Below are 16,111 nucleotides of genomic sequence, written 5' to 3'. Positions count from 1 at the left end.
GATTGTGCGTCGTCGACCACCCCGGAACAAACCCAGACTGGTCAGGTAGCACCAGCCGCGACATCAACAGCTGCAGCTAACACTCTCGCCATATTGCCTGGCCCTGGCATACTTCCCCAAAAAAACAAACTTCCCGCAAAGAGGCCTCCTCATAGAGAGACACCGCGCCTTGCAGGGCTGCTAGCGTTTCACCAGACCAATCTAACACCAATTTGGCCTCCAGATCAGCAATTTGAGCCTCCAAATCGGACAACTCCCGCCACAGTGATCTTAACACCCCATGCTGCTTCGACAGGCACACTCCACTGATAACCACCTTAAAGGCCTCCCAAAGCGTCCCAGCAGAGTCCACCGATCCACTATTCTCGTCAAAATATTGAGTGATAGCCTGGCGAACCTCCTTGCGGAACGCCACATCTCGAAGCGCCCCCTGTGGCAGACGCCAAGCAAAGGCGCGCCCGGCCCCCACGGCATCTCCAGCTCCAACTTGACCGGAGAGTGATCCGACAGAGTCCGGGCCAGATGCTCCACTGATCGTGTCCAAAGTTCCACATCACGAGTGCCCAGCCAGCGATCCAGGCGGGACCAACTATTGTGCACATAATTGACACATGTGCCCTCCTCTTATCCCCATGCCTCGCCCTCCATATGTCAATCAAGGCACCATCACTCATAACTGTCAACAAAGCATTAGCAGCGGCAGAGTGTTGTGCTCTGGATGAGCTTTTCCGATCCCTCTCTGAGTCAAGAACTACGTTGAAGTCTCCTCCCCAAATCACAGCGCCACCCCCCAACGATTCAACCAGGCTCCAGACCTCGCAGAAAAATTCAGGGTCGTCAACATTAGGGCCATAGACCGAGACAAGCCTGCAAGGCCTGTCTAGTAGCGTTCCACTCATCAAAACATAGCGCCCATTTGGATCCACTATTAAGTCTCCACTGTCCTTATCACCCTGTGACAGAGGTGCAGAACAGCTACTTTGGTTTGTCTAGCATATACAGGTTGTCTCCTAACAAGCACAGAAGGAGAAATTAAGGACATCTCGTTTTGATTGTACAGCCCTGGACTAAATGTGTAGACTACAGAGTGATAATGCCTACAAAGAATAAATGCGTAGTCAGCACATTCTTGTGTTAGTGGAAAAATATGTAAAAAGTCACAATCAGAAAAAGATGTCAAGCTAAAACTGAATTCTAAAAAGGAGACTAAGCGCGGGTCCTGCAATACCCTACCCTTGGTCAAAAAGGACACAACACAAAAAAATATAACAGCACTAAAGAAATACAAAAAAATATCTAAAACTACACAATAAGATACCCTAACAATCAAAGCAGACACTGAAAGCTATAAAAAATGCCAAATTAAAAATCACACAAGCTATTAAAAAATGAATAAAACAAGTTTAAAAACAAGGAGCCGAATGAAAATCTTTGAGGCACTGGAAGTACAGCATGGTACCATTGAAACATTTACCATTTCCTTAGAGTCATTGAGGTCCAGAAAGGAACCCGCATCCTCTGAAGTCCGATCCGCAAGGCCTTAAGAGCAAGTTCCAAGAAAAGAACATGGTCAATACCAGCCCATTCAGGAGAAGCCGAAGGTATTGGTGCCAGGACCGCAGCCTCAGAAGAGGAGACAGCTGCCAACCTGGTGCGGAAGCATCCATCCAAAGTGACAAAGGCAACTCATCATAAGCATCCTGCAGCAACGGAAGCAGCATAGGACAACACTGTTGGTGCACCCACAAAGGACGCACAAGCAGATTTATATCCGTAGTTTGCAGCAATTGCATAGCAAGGCATAAGTCTAGTGCAGACTCGAAAGAGCACCACAGACAATTAAACACAAGCTGTACACTCTGAAATCACACAGGCGAGAAAGGCAAATACCAGTTCTCGTTCAGTTTCTGTAACAAGGACACTCCAAATTACTATACTATGCGTTCACGCCACAGAAGGAAGTGTGACAATCCCATCACCATTTGGCCTTGTTTTTGACCACTTTTTGTGGAGCAACAAAAATAAAACCAAAATAGCAATTAACAGGACTAACACAAGCAGAACGCCTCTAAAAACCCTTGAAACCAAGGAATGTAAAAAGGCAGAATCACTCCACCTACAGTCTGAAACATGGATACTAATCCAGACCCAATCACTTTAAAAAAGTGTGCCACTCCAGCAGTATTGGAAGCATTTAAAATGCAGTGCACAATTTTGCCAAAATGCAACGGCAAGTTAGTGTGCAAGAGCGACTGCAATTCTGAGTAAGATCAGGCAATTTAGAGATCAGAAGTTTCTCTGGCCGATGTTAATGCCACATCTTGTTGAAACAATAAGGCTTTCAGAAGGCTTCACTTATGAAAGTCAATTTTAGATATAGGGACTGTTGGCCACAAATTAAGTTATCCAGTCCTGTGTGTAGGAGAACAGAAAATATTCATACAGCAAGTCACAACCGTGGAAACAGTAACTACATATGGGACACCTGGTTTCATTCCACAGCAACCATGGTTGTTCAGAATCAAGTAACTTCCATTAGAAAGTAACAGAAATGCTGGCTTAATCAAGGATACATGAACTCCCTTCAAATAACACGCTAAATTAGACACAGATGCATTACAAGCTCCATGAAGTGTTATCTTTTTATAGATAAATGATTGCCCCAAGGAAATTCCACATTTGTTTCCACTAATAAAAACCTCTTTGTCCCAACTCATACATCTGCAATCGAAGGGAAGCAACCAAGCTTCATGAAAAACATTTCCACCCATCTGCTCGTATCTGCCTACTTGAAAATGTTTCAGACATGATGTGAATTGAAACATAGAGACTGGTAAGGAAATTAAACCATGAATAAGCCAGATATTTGAAGGTGTTTCAGCTACAATGAAGGGCAGTGTCTCTAAATGTTCTACGTTAAGCATAGTGTAGGCTGTATCTTTTTTCGCCATCACCTGTTGCATATGTGACAAGTTATAAGGCAAAAATAATTCTGTTGCATTAAAATATTTTCATGGCACTTTGTTTGATTTTAAAACCTGCAATATCGAGCTCAACTCCAAAATCGATCTCAGCTGACTTTATGTTGAAGCATAGATATTTTGTATGATATCGAATGCAGATGAAACAATATTGTTCAGTAAATGAATACGAATAGACAATGCAGTCATGGTATTATGGACGACAGCCAATGCTTTTTACAGATTTTCTTTATCAATTTGTCGCAACAGTTCAGCAGTTTCCTATTGAGAAATGTTCTAAATTTTCTAAATTTCGTTGTAAGTAGCACAATCTTGTAAATCCATGTTGTCTGAAAGAAGAGAAAAATGCTGTTTAACCTTGGACACGGTGGAATGTTCTAACCATTTCAGGCATAACTTTCTGACACTACAGGTAGTAACTACATCCAAGTGTTGTGACTGAATATAACGGGGTCTGGTCGGCTGGCTTTAAAACCCCTGGAAGAGTTTTAAAAAACATGAATTGTAGCCATTAGTGTCAACGGGCCTACCGACCACCCATCTGAACGAGAAAGTGGAGTTACACCATTCTGCACAATTTCATTAAGATGTTCTTCTGCATTATTAATGTACTGTTGCCAATTGTCAAACTGTGCACCTGTTTTATTTAAACATATTATTTGTGGAGGGATCATACAAGCCCTTAATAAAGCATCAATGCCCTGCACCTGCCAATTTTGCGTACCCCAAATTGATTTGAAATCAATATTATATTTCCAATATTCATAACCTCTTTAATGCCAATCAAGAAATAAAGGAATCATTATAAATCAACTTTGTTTGTGTCAGCATGTGTGTCTTCGCTTGGGAAGGTGTAAGCCTATACTAAAACAAAACTGGGTCTGTGTGGAGGTTACTAGAAAATAAGTAAACTTTTTAAAATATTGATGAAGACTCCCTACAGGTGGTGTTAGGCAGTGTTCCTACTGTGTATAATTAAGAAGAGCATGTGGACTACTAGCTCTGTGTAAATAGTGATGTGCATAATGACCGTAACAAAACACTTCAACATAGTTTGCAGAATTCAAATACAAATCTTCATTTTCGAACACTGTATAGGATTCTAATTGAGACTGCATATTAGAAAAAGTTGCAATATCCCATTCATCAGAGGTGGAACCTGGGGTTACAATGTCATTCCCAGCAATCTTAAAATCATATGGAATTTGCAACATTTCTGTGGGACCTTCTCCCAAACAATACAACTCTGGACAGGAAATACAGTAATGTTCACAAGGGACAAGTCTCTTCAAACCTTCTGTGAGGAAGATTGGGGCTTAAACATTACAGCTACCACTTTTGGAAAACAACGATCAGGAAGATAATGTCCATTCAAAAGCTGGAAAACCTGTAACACATCCAATCCAGATGAGGAGGAAAAAAACCAGTGAAAGAAAAATCCAAAGTTGGGACCATGGAGGAATCAAATAAGTCTTTTTCAATCAAAAGAACAGTGCATGTGCACCATGCAAAGAAGTATGTAAAGAATTTGACGAAAAATCATCAATTTCTGCAAAGTAACCAGATGCAGTCTATGCAAAAACAGGAAACTCATTAGGCAAAGGAGAGCAAATAGGTACCTCCAAAGGTAGTTGATAATCTATTTCATTGCCATGGGCAGCAGTAGAGAACTGTAAACTCATATCAGAAGTGTATCCTGTACTGGCGGCAGTAATCGACACTAGAGAAAGTTCAGCATCAGAAGAAGAGTTAAAATATTAGGACTGCTTAATGCATATAGAAGGATCTCTTGTAGGGTAGCAAGGGGAAATAAGGAACCATCCAGATACCTTAGTTGCCTACTTTGGGGAACTGACCACATGGTGTAACTTGATCAAATCAACAGAAACTTGTCATTTCTATTTACAACTAGCAAGTGGTGACAAAATCACAGATCAAGTACCCTTAACAGTAAGGACTGCCACCAAAGCTCAATAGGATGGGCCAAACTCTTTCTTGTCTGCAAACTTTTCCTGTACTAGATCCCCAACTTTAGAAATCCAGCCAGAAGTCGCTGGTTGCTCCTTCATTTCATCAGCGGCAGAACATTTAGAAGTTACAGTTGCGTACTCATCTCTGAAGTCTTGTAATTCCTGTAAGACAGCAAAACGTTCATTGATGTCAAAGGACACGTCTGCCACCACTGTGCCAGGGTTATCAATATCTGGGAAATACATTTTGACCCCGGAAAGGTCTTCATAGGGGGTCCAACCACCCAAAGATCTTCTAGGCAGATTATTAAAAGTACTCTAGACTTCATACAGGTGATGGGTCCAACTATGACCTGAACTTAATGCTCTAGCTGTTAAGGACTTCTTTAAGTCCTGGTTCTTCCGTTCCACTATTGAATTTCCCTCAGGATGATGGGGTGGAATAAAGCGCACCACCACCCAGGGTGGCCAAGGCATCCTGGAAAGCCTTAGAGGCAAACGCAGGTGTCTGGTCCGAGTGGAATGCCACCACTGCATATGTACCGATAAAGACCTGCAAATCTTTAATAACAGTTTGATCGTCAGCCTATCACTGTGGCCACACCCATAGAAAGCGAGAACATGAATCAACAGCCAATGAAATACATTTAAATGTACCATCCATATGAAGAGGTCTGCAATGATCTAAATAGACACGTTGTAATAGCTTATTTGAAACTAGAAAGGGTGTCTGCGTTGGGCGTGCGACCGTGGAACTTTTCATTTGTTGACAAATGTCACAACGAATGCCGTTTTTTTTTTTTTTATAAAGACCCTGCCACCAGTAGCGTTTCTGTAACAAAGAATCCTGAGCACAACCAACACATAGCTTCTGCTGCAAGGGTTCTCTGGACTCTGCATCGACCTCACAGCCTGCATTAGAACTGCTGGTGTGCAAAGCATCACTGGCACAGACCCTTGCATTGCAAATCTCTCATCTACAGCAGCTTCGATGGCGAAGCAGGTTCTCTCATTGCAGCCACTCTGAACCAACGCATCACCTTGACTGCCCGATGCATCCTCGACGATCACAAACCCTCATCACTGGGATCCTTGACTACAGCAGGACCTCGCATCGCAGCTCCTTGGAATCAACGCAACGCCTCAGCTGCGCAATGCACTCTTGACGTGGGACCTCACAATGATCAGCAACCAGGATTTAAGGTACTCTTGTTCAGCTGACCTAACTGGGTCCCTGAAGCCAGCCTGCAGTTCATCACAGTCAACCTGAACTTGTGGATTTGTCCTGGTCCCGTGCAACCAGATATCCACAGTTAGCGCATTAGGCTTTTCGGCGCTATTTTCACTGAAATTTTTACACTTGCATATCTCTGGTTCTACTGATTTTATCATTTTAGTTTTGATTTATTTATGAACATTTGTTGTATTTGTCATATTTGGTGTGGGAATTTTATTGTGTTGTTTTCATGTTATTACTGTTTCAAATGCTGCATTAACACTTTACACATTCCTGCTAAGTTAAGCCTGATTGCTCTGTGGCAAGGTACATAAGGGTTCAGCACAAATTAATTTGGGGTTTGCTTGTGCCTCACACAGGCAAGGATTGCGGATGAAGCTTGAGTAGGGTTTCACTCCCCTCAATCATTAACAAAATTTCTCACATTCATGTAGCTGGTCAAGGCCACCATATCAACATTAGATATCTTGAAGCTACAGCAGTGTTCCCCAAACTGTGGGTTGCGACCCACTGGTGGGTCTCATGCATATTTTTGGTGGGTCGTGAAAGTCCAATAATTAAATAAAGATACATTTAAATTCTGTATTTATTTTGGCACATTTGTTGTACTTCCAAGATAAAGGTCAAATGTAAACCTATCTTTTGACAAAATGTTGCTAATTGGTTAACATGGTAATTGGTGTTTACAAACTCCACTTACTTTGCAGTCAGAGAAAGAAAAGTAAACCAAATTTTGTGACAACTTTGCTGGGACACAGGGAGAGTGAGAGGAAAAGCTGTAGGATGTCATTTTTGTTACACAAAACAAAATGTAAATACCTTTAAGTGAACTGAACACATGCAGCAGTTACGAAAGCACAAATGAAGCATTTTTGTTGTAATTTTGAAGAGTGATTGGAAAAAAAGATTTTAATAGGATCAAAACAAATCAAGACACTTTATTGGTGATGCACCAATGATAAGTATTCACTGAAGCCCAATTTCCACTCATTATCATGTGTGTGCAATAGATATTTTTTTTTATCAGTAAACTATACAACTGCGCAAATTTAGTGGCCATTTTAATGAAAGATGTACTGTCTAAAAATTACAGTGCACTACACCATGATGCTTCAGTTACATTAAAAAAAAATCACTGCCTCATGTCCATTCAGGTTAGGTGGGTCGCAAAAGTTTTTCGTTCTAAAAATTGGGAAGTGGTTCTAAAACATTTGGGAAGCAGTGGTCTGGAGTAATTCTTGTGGATTAGCAGAATGACTAAAACATAAGAGGGCGTCTTACTGACAGTGGGACATCAGTTTCTATGGAGGGCAGAAACAAAACAAAGAGTGTCTAACTGCATTGCCACCGCCTATTCTGTTCAAACAGTCAATATAGTGCTGGACCAGGAAATTGAGTATGCGGGAGGTGGTTGGAGAGATCTCAGCCATGAAAATGGCACTGAGGACATGAGGAATGATTTGTTCAGATACCTGATGTGTGCAGAGAAGTGAGTATTTATGGGCATGAGATGGGTGTTCATTCAGTGTGTCTACTAGGTCACATTGTCTGGAATGGTGATCAGTTTGCTTGGTCTAAAAGTGTGTAGATGGAGAGAGTTAAGTTGTTCGTGTGATACAGCAGAAATGGTGTATGGTGAAGTGGACAGCATGAACGTGATGTTATTAGGTGGGGAGTAGTGCCACTAAACTATGCTACATACAAAATGCACAGGTTTTGCCCCTTCACCAAACCCTCACAAAAACAGGAGACTCCCTTCTATCTGTTGATTTTCTCACATGGATGCACATGCAATGGGAACTTTGAGGTTGAAGCTGGCAGTGATTTCTTCCTCTTCAACTGATTTGTCTGTTTCTTCTGATTTTCCTACTAACTTACTTTCTCTTTCATTCATTTGTTGTGTTCTCTTTATTTTATCACCCCAGTTCTTGCTGTTTCCTTACATTTCTCTCCCGTCCCTCATCTTCAGCCTCATCATTATTTTTCTTTGCTTTCTAAGGTTTTTTTTTCACCTGTCATGACACTGTTTCTCTAATCAAACTTCTTGTGTCTTTTCTAGGCAGGCACTCACATACCCTTGTCACAAACGATCAGTTCCCACACTCCCCCCCCCCCCCCAAGGTATTTAGATTTATGTCTGCAGCCAGATATCTGCATAGGCTGAGGATGTAGATGAAGTTAAGCGTTACCACAATCAGAAATTGAAAACTTAAGCACAATACAGATGTCTCCCTATCCAACTTCAATCACCTTCATCAACTTCTTCCTAGGAGTGGGCGAGGCAATGAAAGAACTAGCCAGGCTAGAGCCTAAATTCTGGCTCTGGCTCATCTCAAGGTCCTGTTGGAACCTCAAGCCAATAACAAGCTGTGCTTTCATGTGACTTCGGCTTGCTACCCTTCCTCTACCCAGGACGTGGCGTTGCGGCCAGAGCTACAGACTATGAAACTGGGAAACCAGGTTTGAATCTTGGTAACAGCTCAACACCCCGGGATTTTGAGACAAATCAATTAACCTCCAAGTGCCTATAAACAATGAATGTGACCTTGTCTAACTGGTGTTCATGTAAAATGATCCAATACTTTCCACTCAAGTTGGCACTATATAAAAACTGCAGAAAAATGCACAAAGAGGTAAAGCAAAGCGTTACCACGTGGAAAGACAAATAGAGACCCATTTAGTGGCTGATTTGTACAAAGGGAAACCAGAAAACCTTCAGAAACCGAGGCTTTCCTGCTTAAATTGAGTGATCTTGGCAAAATATGTTATTTCACCAAAACTCCTTCTCCTTCATTATCGCATATAAAAGCGCTTTCAAATATGTGAGTTTAGAATACCAGATGTACAAAACCTATTGTGTTTACTTTAATATACTACAGTGTTGCTCTAATATAACTATCTGGGCCACGTACAGGGCTTACATGACAACTGTCTTACCTCAGCTCACTACTGATTCATGTTTTAAAGCTATCACTTTTCATAAGTACTTCTCAGCGCAGTGGTATAACATGACTTAATAATGTCAAAGAAATACACTTTTTTGAAGAGACGTCATCATATTTTACATGATGTTTTTGCATTATTTACATAGCAAATATGTTCATGGCTTGGCTCGTGCATGAGTCATAAGAGCCGAGCCAGACCCTCGCTCGGCTCTCCCTCTTAAATTGTTGGCTCACCCATCCCTATTTCTCCCTGCGCTATGCATTAGAGCTTCACTGCTGGGTGGAAAATAATAGTGAGTCCAGACACTGGTATATACATCGGCGCTAGCATAATTGCCCTAATTATGGGGAGAATCAAGACTTAAACCCAGAAAAATACAGGATAAATCGGCACAGGTGGACATGCCAACTCTTTAAGATTAGAACGTGGGAAACAAAAAATAATGGGGATGCATTTTTACTATTGACTTACTTAGAAGTATAGGCTATTTTAGGCTGGAGACAGGAAAAATAAAGCCATTTTTGCTTCAAAAATAGAGACACTCCAGCCTTAGTCAGGTCTGTTGACATGTATGGGTGGAAAGCATAGAGAGCAAGAATGAGGACGTTTGAGTTCTCCGGCAGGCAACTGACCGTGTGAGCAGTACTGTGCGGGAGCCTTTGGTCCGGTACAGCGGCCGGTACGGTGATGTGTTTGAATAAACTCCGTTTCAGATGCCTTACGTAGTAGCCAGCAGCTCCTTCTCACCGGTTAAGCAGAGCATTTAACTCAATAGAAGTACGCATGCGCGACAGTACGTGTGCGTAAGGTTTTGCTTTCGGTTTGCCTGCACATGCGCAATGTGGATTCTAGTAGGAGAATGTTTCATAGGGAAGTTTATTGCTAACGAAGGTAGTCTGTTAACGTAATACGGGCGATTTAAAAATTTACAATTGGAGAGAATTCACCTTAAGGAAAAACCATTAAAATAAAGATTTTTAGTGAGTCAATACATCAGTTAGGGGTAATTTGGTTTTTCCTTGTAATTAAAGTAAAGTACAGCGTTAGATTAGGGTTGGATTAGGATTAGTTTGGGTTGGGTTAGGAATTTGTTAAAGGTTAGTTAAACCGTAAAGTGTGGCCTGGAGCCAAGGTTTGTGGCACAACTCCAATCTATGCGAGGAGTGCGCACTCTTGCACCTAAATGCGATCTGGAATTTTGAAGAAACGCTATACATTGTCGAATATCGGAAAAAAGAAACTGCTTAATTCCTGCTCGAAGTTGAGAGGGCAGACCTATTGCTGTTCTTGAGACCATTCTTGTGGCAGGTCCTCTTCATGGTCAAAGTACTCGGGTAAATGCAAGTGAAAGCAGAAGCACAAGAAGGTCAAGTGGGATTCATTCCTATTCTGTCACTCTCCATCAAGGAATTCGTGAGGGCGTCAAGGTGCCACTCAGTCTCGCTCCTGAACGCCCTCCAAAGAGCCAATCCACAATTCATCCTGATGTATCCGAGATCCCTGGAGGTCACCGGCAACACCACAGCGGATCAAGACTTTTGAAGAGGCTACGTTGCAAATGTTTGTCACTCTCCCACTCCCTCTGAAATCCCTTTGGGCCTCAAAGATCCTCAACAGCCTCCAGTCAGATTAGCGCCAGTGGATCAGTCCTTGGCACCACCTGTGCCTTCCAAAGCCATCTCTGGTTCCACCCCGGCTTTGGCTCTCACTTCCACTTCGGTGCCAAAATCCATGTTTTACTCTGATTCTAGTGTCTGGCTCGAGCTGAACTCATCTCTGCCTTGACTGATGTCAGTCACATCCTGAATTCACACTGACAAACTCAGTCCCTGTACATTCAGATTCAGAAAAGACACTACCTCTACCATGGAGCCGCCTCCAGTGCTCCATCACCTTTTCAGCTCTGGCTGATCAAAGTCAGCCAGCCTTCAAAGAACATGGAGATGACGGGATGATATCCTTCCACAGTATGATGACGACAATATGAAGCAGACATCATGCAGGTCATCAGCTGCAGTGACCTTTCAAGTTCCCTTTCCCTGTGGAAAACATTTAATTTGTCCCTAATGAAACACCACCATCCTATGGGAGGCACAATCAGACATTTCCTCCAAGGGTAGCAAAATGTAGCATCAAACAGCAGTTTCCTTCAGAGAGTTTAACCAGGCTATGCGCTGCCATTCTTTTCTACACCTTCACATAACCAGCCTACGTCACAGCAGCTGTCAGAGGTGCACATCTTGATGCAAGAAATGCAGACTCTCCTGTCCAAACAGATAATGGAAAATGTACTGGTCTTGGAAATAGGGTCTGGTTGTTACTCCTGAAATTTCCTGGAACCAAAAAGGGACAGAAGCCTTCCCCCTAGTTTAGATCTCCTTTCTCTATATGCCTTTCTGCGGAAGGCAAGATTTAAGATGCTCACACTAGCCCGGGTTCTATCTGCCCTGTATCCAGGCAACTGGATGGTGGCCTTGGACTTGCAGGATGCCTACTTTCATGCGCCCAATCTGCAGTCCCACAGGCATTACCTGAAGTTCAGAATGGGCTATTCAGTGTGTTGTTCTTTCCTTTGGCTTTACCAAGGTCCCTTAGGTGTTCACAAAAGTGCTTGTGGTGGTCGTGATACACCTTCAAAGGTTGCGGATACCAGATTTGCCCTGTCTCAATGATTGGCTGTTTGCAGGTAGACTTGTCAAAGTCAGTCGTAGACCACCTTCACAAGAAGCCGAACCCCGTAACATCACTGGGGTTGACTATCAAGGTGCAGAAGTCACACTTCACTCCAGAGGCTCCCTTTTACTGGAGCTATCTTGGATAAGATGCAATTCAGGGCTTTCCCTCTGACTTAAGGCATTGGTGCTATGATCCTGATGTTCCTGCCTCGGTCCTGGGTCTCAGTGTGAGTGGCTCTGAGGCTTCTTGGCCTAATGCCCTCCTGCATTATGCTTTTTGTTTTTCCCAGGTGGCATGTGCAGGCTCTGCAGTGTGATTGAAAGTCTAAGTGGGCCTAGCACCAAAGGAACTTGTTAGATTCTATCTAGGTTTCAAAGGAGACAACAAAGCTCTGCAGTGGTGGCTGCTCAACTGCAATTGGATTAGCAACAGACCCCTCTCCCTACCCACCCAAAGCTGACGGCGATGACAGGTGCATCGCTGCTTGGTTGGGTAGATCATCTGGTTGGGGTGGAAATCAGAGGACTCTGGTATCTAGGGACAACCCCACTACTCATCATTTTTTTGAGTCGCTGGCCATTCAACTGGTGTTGAAGGCCTACCTACCGACCATTAAAGGTGGCTGATAAAGGTCCTCACAGACCACATCACTGCCACATAGTACTGCAACAAATAGGGCGGTGTGGGGTCGTGAGACATATGTCAGAAGGCTGTTCACCTCTGGAGTTCACTGTGGCATTAGGTTATTTCCCTGATAGTGAACCACCTGGCTGGATCTTTGAATGTCAGGCAGACAAACTCAGACAGTGGCGGCTGGTAGTTCACAAATGGCGATTAGACCATAATGTGGCACAGTGCATCTTCCAGTAAAGGGGAGAACCCTGGCAGGATCTTTTCTCTGCCGTCAACAACACAGTTTCAACACTTTTGTGCTTTCGAATTTCCAAAAAGCTCTCTTTCGGACAGAGACTCTAGATAGAATAGAATGTGTTACCATAACTGCAGTGATGAAAGTAAGTTTAGAAGGAACACACCATTACTTAACATGTATATGGCACAATGCTTTTGCTCCAACTTGAATTCAAATGCATTGAAAACAAAAGTTTGGCTCCAAACCTCTTATTCTCCCTTTGTCCTAGCCTCAACTGAACTTCTTTTGGTAGAAAAACTGTACTCATGACCCCTCAGTCTCCTCTTGGAAAGCTGTGCCTAAGCACCTATACAAATACATTGGACACTGCTCCGAATGCACTTGAAAGCCTCTCTTCAAACCCACTTTCAGATTCCTTTAAGTGCAAGGGTTACACTCAAACTCGTAGTCTAATGGATTAATTCAAGGATACAGGTCCAATGCACCTTCAAAAGCTTTGGTGACAAGTGCTATGACCCATGCCCATTCGACAATCAAGGAATAACCATCTAAAGACTCTAGCCGCTGTGTGGAACACATTTTGTAGAAGATTATACCATTTTCGAAAATGTGGGCAGGTCGGTGTTTTCCTACATTAAAAAGGCTGTCTGGTGAATAATGTCACAGTGCATATCAAAATCCAAGCAGATATTATCAAGCAAAAAAACATTCTAGAATACCTATTGTTGGTTATTGTTAGAGACGCAGGACTGGGGGAAGGGAGCTGATTCTCTTACTGTATTATAGAACATTGGAATATTGAGAGCTCCAATGAAAACAATGGAGTGGCTCTGTACTTTTAATGGCTGGTATAAACCTTTTTCACAAGCATTCCAATGTTTGTCTGTCTACTCTTAGTGGGTGCAATGTTCTAATAATCTTATAGTCATGTTTCCATTGGTTGTGATCATCAGGAATGGCTTAGGATCAAAATGGAAAGTGGGCTAATTGGATGCTGGTCTTTTTAGTAGAGCTGTGTCTCCCTCTTGTTAAACAGTAACACAACTCTACCTCTTCTAGCAGCATACCTCTTCCCTTTGGGCCTCCATTGACTATTTCACTATCAGATACCTTTATGGTGTGGTGGTGGAGTAACAAGCGTTTGAAGTAGATACTTTGCGATTATATGATCAGGTATCAACTCTGAGGGACACTTGTCAGTGCTGCCAAGGGAATGTTTTATAATTACTATGATTCTGCCAGTGACGTCTGTGAGAGTTGAGTAATTTATGAGGCCCTCTTAACAGTGCCTATGAAGCACTTATTTATTCCTTTGACTTGAGATCCAGGAAGGCAGGATCCATTGGTGGTGAAACTGTAGACACAAAACATCTGAAAGTCTTTACTGCCTCCAAAGAGTTGCCCATTGTCTGAGAACTTTCTCAGGGATGCTACACATGCAGAACGTTTTGTCAAGTGCTGGAATTACAGCTAGCCACTGTTGTTGTTGGAATCATCTGCTTCTCTGGGTACCAGAAGTACTCATCACTAACCACTCGCAAGTATTGACTGAAAGGTAGTGGTCCAATAAAAATCAGCATTTTCACATATTATAGGGTAATGGATAGATCTAGAGTGATGTCTCTGTCCCCTGTGGAGCATCATATTTCTGAATTATGGCAATTCTGAATGCATCTTCCACTTGCTTATATTGGGAAAAGATCCACATGTTCCGTCTCGTAATTCTTGTCTTTGTCCTTGCCACCAACTTCTTTTCCCCTTTGTGCGCAATCTCCACCAAGGACAAGTTTAACCTCTTGAACATCAGTGTTGGAGGTCCTTGTTGGACCGCTCCTCTCAAAGGGAGAGACTGTTCCTGATTAATATAAATGAAAGATCTGAACTCCCTGCTATCAGGCATTCAGTTGGGCAATATTGCCTGATCCTGCTGTCTCCATCTTGAGATTGGATTAAATGGCTTACGGCCTTCAGAGTGGGGTCGTCTTTTGTGACAGAAGATTCCTCGATGGCTCTGTAGGGTTGACTTGGCATTGTCAGTGATGTGTATTCTTCAGCAGTGTAATGCATTTCATCTGGAAAGCGGTGTTGAGAGAAAAGACGCTCGGGTCTGGTGCTTTTCCTGGCCCTTGTGCTATCTTAAACATATTGCCTACAACTCCTATTATCCGCAAACTCCTGCCAATGCAGACATGCATCGGGAGGCATCACTACCAATTTTTTGTTGAACCTGAAATGTGCTTGGTCACACTGGGCTTTTGTCAGCATTCACAGACACTGATCAATAGTATGCATTTGCTAGTGGGTCCTAGTTATCATTTAACCAGGAAAACCCCTGTTCTTAACATGATAACATGAAGGCTATTGCATAGACCCTGCTCTCTTAACAATGTCCAACATGTAAAAAAACACAGTATCTTCAAAAGTCAAGAAAATATTTCAAAGATGCAACATTGTATCTTAATAAGCCAAGAAATGATCCCAAAGATGCTACATTTGATGGACCTGTCATGGACCTCAAGGTCTCAGTTTTGCTTGAATTGGTCTGCATGCCATTTGCAATAAGATATCCCTATATAGTTTGATTTGTTTTACTGCATGATTAATAGATCCCCCCATATTATTGAACTACAGTATTTCCTCATTATTCACTTTCTGCACAAGGTGTACAGTTATTTGTCTATCCTTTCATTTTCCTAAGTCCTGGAAGAGCTTCTTTGTGTTGCAGCCTGCCCAAAGTGAGGCTGTTTATAGTGAGTAGTATTGCACTGTATTGTATTGCATCTTTTATATAGCACTTATTACCCCTATGTTCACAGGCTGGGAAGCAGGCCCATCTGTAGGTGAGCAGGTAGCCCCCGTACACACTCAGCAATAATATTTTCCTTATCTTGGAGATTAGCATTGGAAAATCTTTTGTGTGGTAGAGGGTGGCTCAGCCATAAGGAAAGATTCTAGTGTTTGATATTTTCAGGGGAATCAATCTAGGAAGAATGAGATAAAAAAATATCAGGTCCTTTGCAAGTTTTGGGTCTGTTTCTTGAAATTACATGTGATAATTTCACCCTTGATGGAGAAAATATATTTGTTTGAAGACCCACTGGTTACAGAGAAGGGGACTGACTTATTAACAGTTTCACTAGTTTTTGCTGAATTTGGTGAGTAGTATTAGTCTACGTGGGATAGGGCCTGCCACGGCAAGACCTTGGTGAAATAAAAAAGTAAAGTAAAGCACATCTCCATGTGGCCCTCTATTTTTGTCATTCATCGGGTGAAGAAAAAAAACCCTACCTTCATGCTGGTCACAAGCTAGTGCAGCAAGGCAATGTCACCACAAGTCCTTTTGAGACACAATAACTAAGTGACAGGTGGCTAGTGCTGTTTACCAATGGTGATTCAAGGCCTAAAGCATTCTTTAATTTCAACTAAATAA

General features: G+C 42.4%; 1 protein-coding gene across 1 annotated transcript in view; it reads right to left on the bottom strand.

Annotated features, from left to right (window-relative positions):
* ARL6IP4 (ARF like GTPase 6 interacting protein 4) overlaps positions 1–9,907 on the bottom strand; it is a 115,599-nt gene extending 105,692 nt beyond the window's left edge. Inside the window, exon 1 of the mRNA XM_069214968.1 lies at positions 9,767–9,907. The gene's annotated coding sequence lies outside the window, so the exon portion shown is untranslated. The remainder of the gene's footprint in view (positions 1–9,766) is intronic.
* Between the last annotated feature and the right edge of the window lie 6,204 nt (positions 9,908–16,111).

This window comes from Pleurodeles waltl, chromosome 11 (genome assembly GCF_031143425.1).
Source record: "Pleurodeles waltl isolate 20211129_DDA chromosome 11, aPleWal1.hap1.20221129, whole genome shotgun sequence".
Classification (NCBI taxonomy): domain Eukaryota; kingdom Metazoa; phylum Chordata; class Amphibia; order Caudata; family Salamandridae; genus Pleurodeles; species Pleurodeles waltl.
The sequence above is the reverse complement of the archived record's forward strand: the minus strand, read 5'-3'. Positions and strand labels throughout refer to the sequence as shown.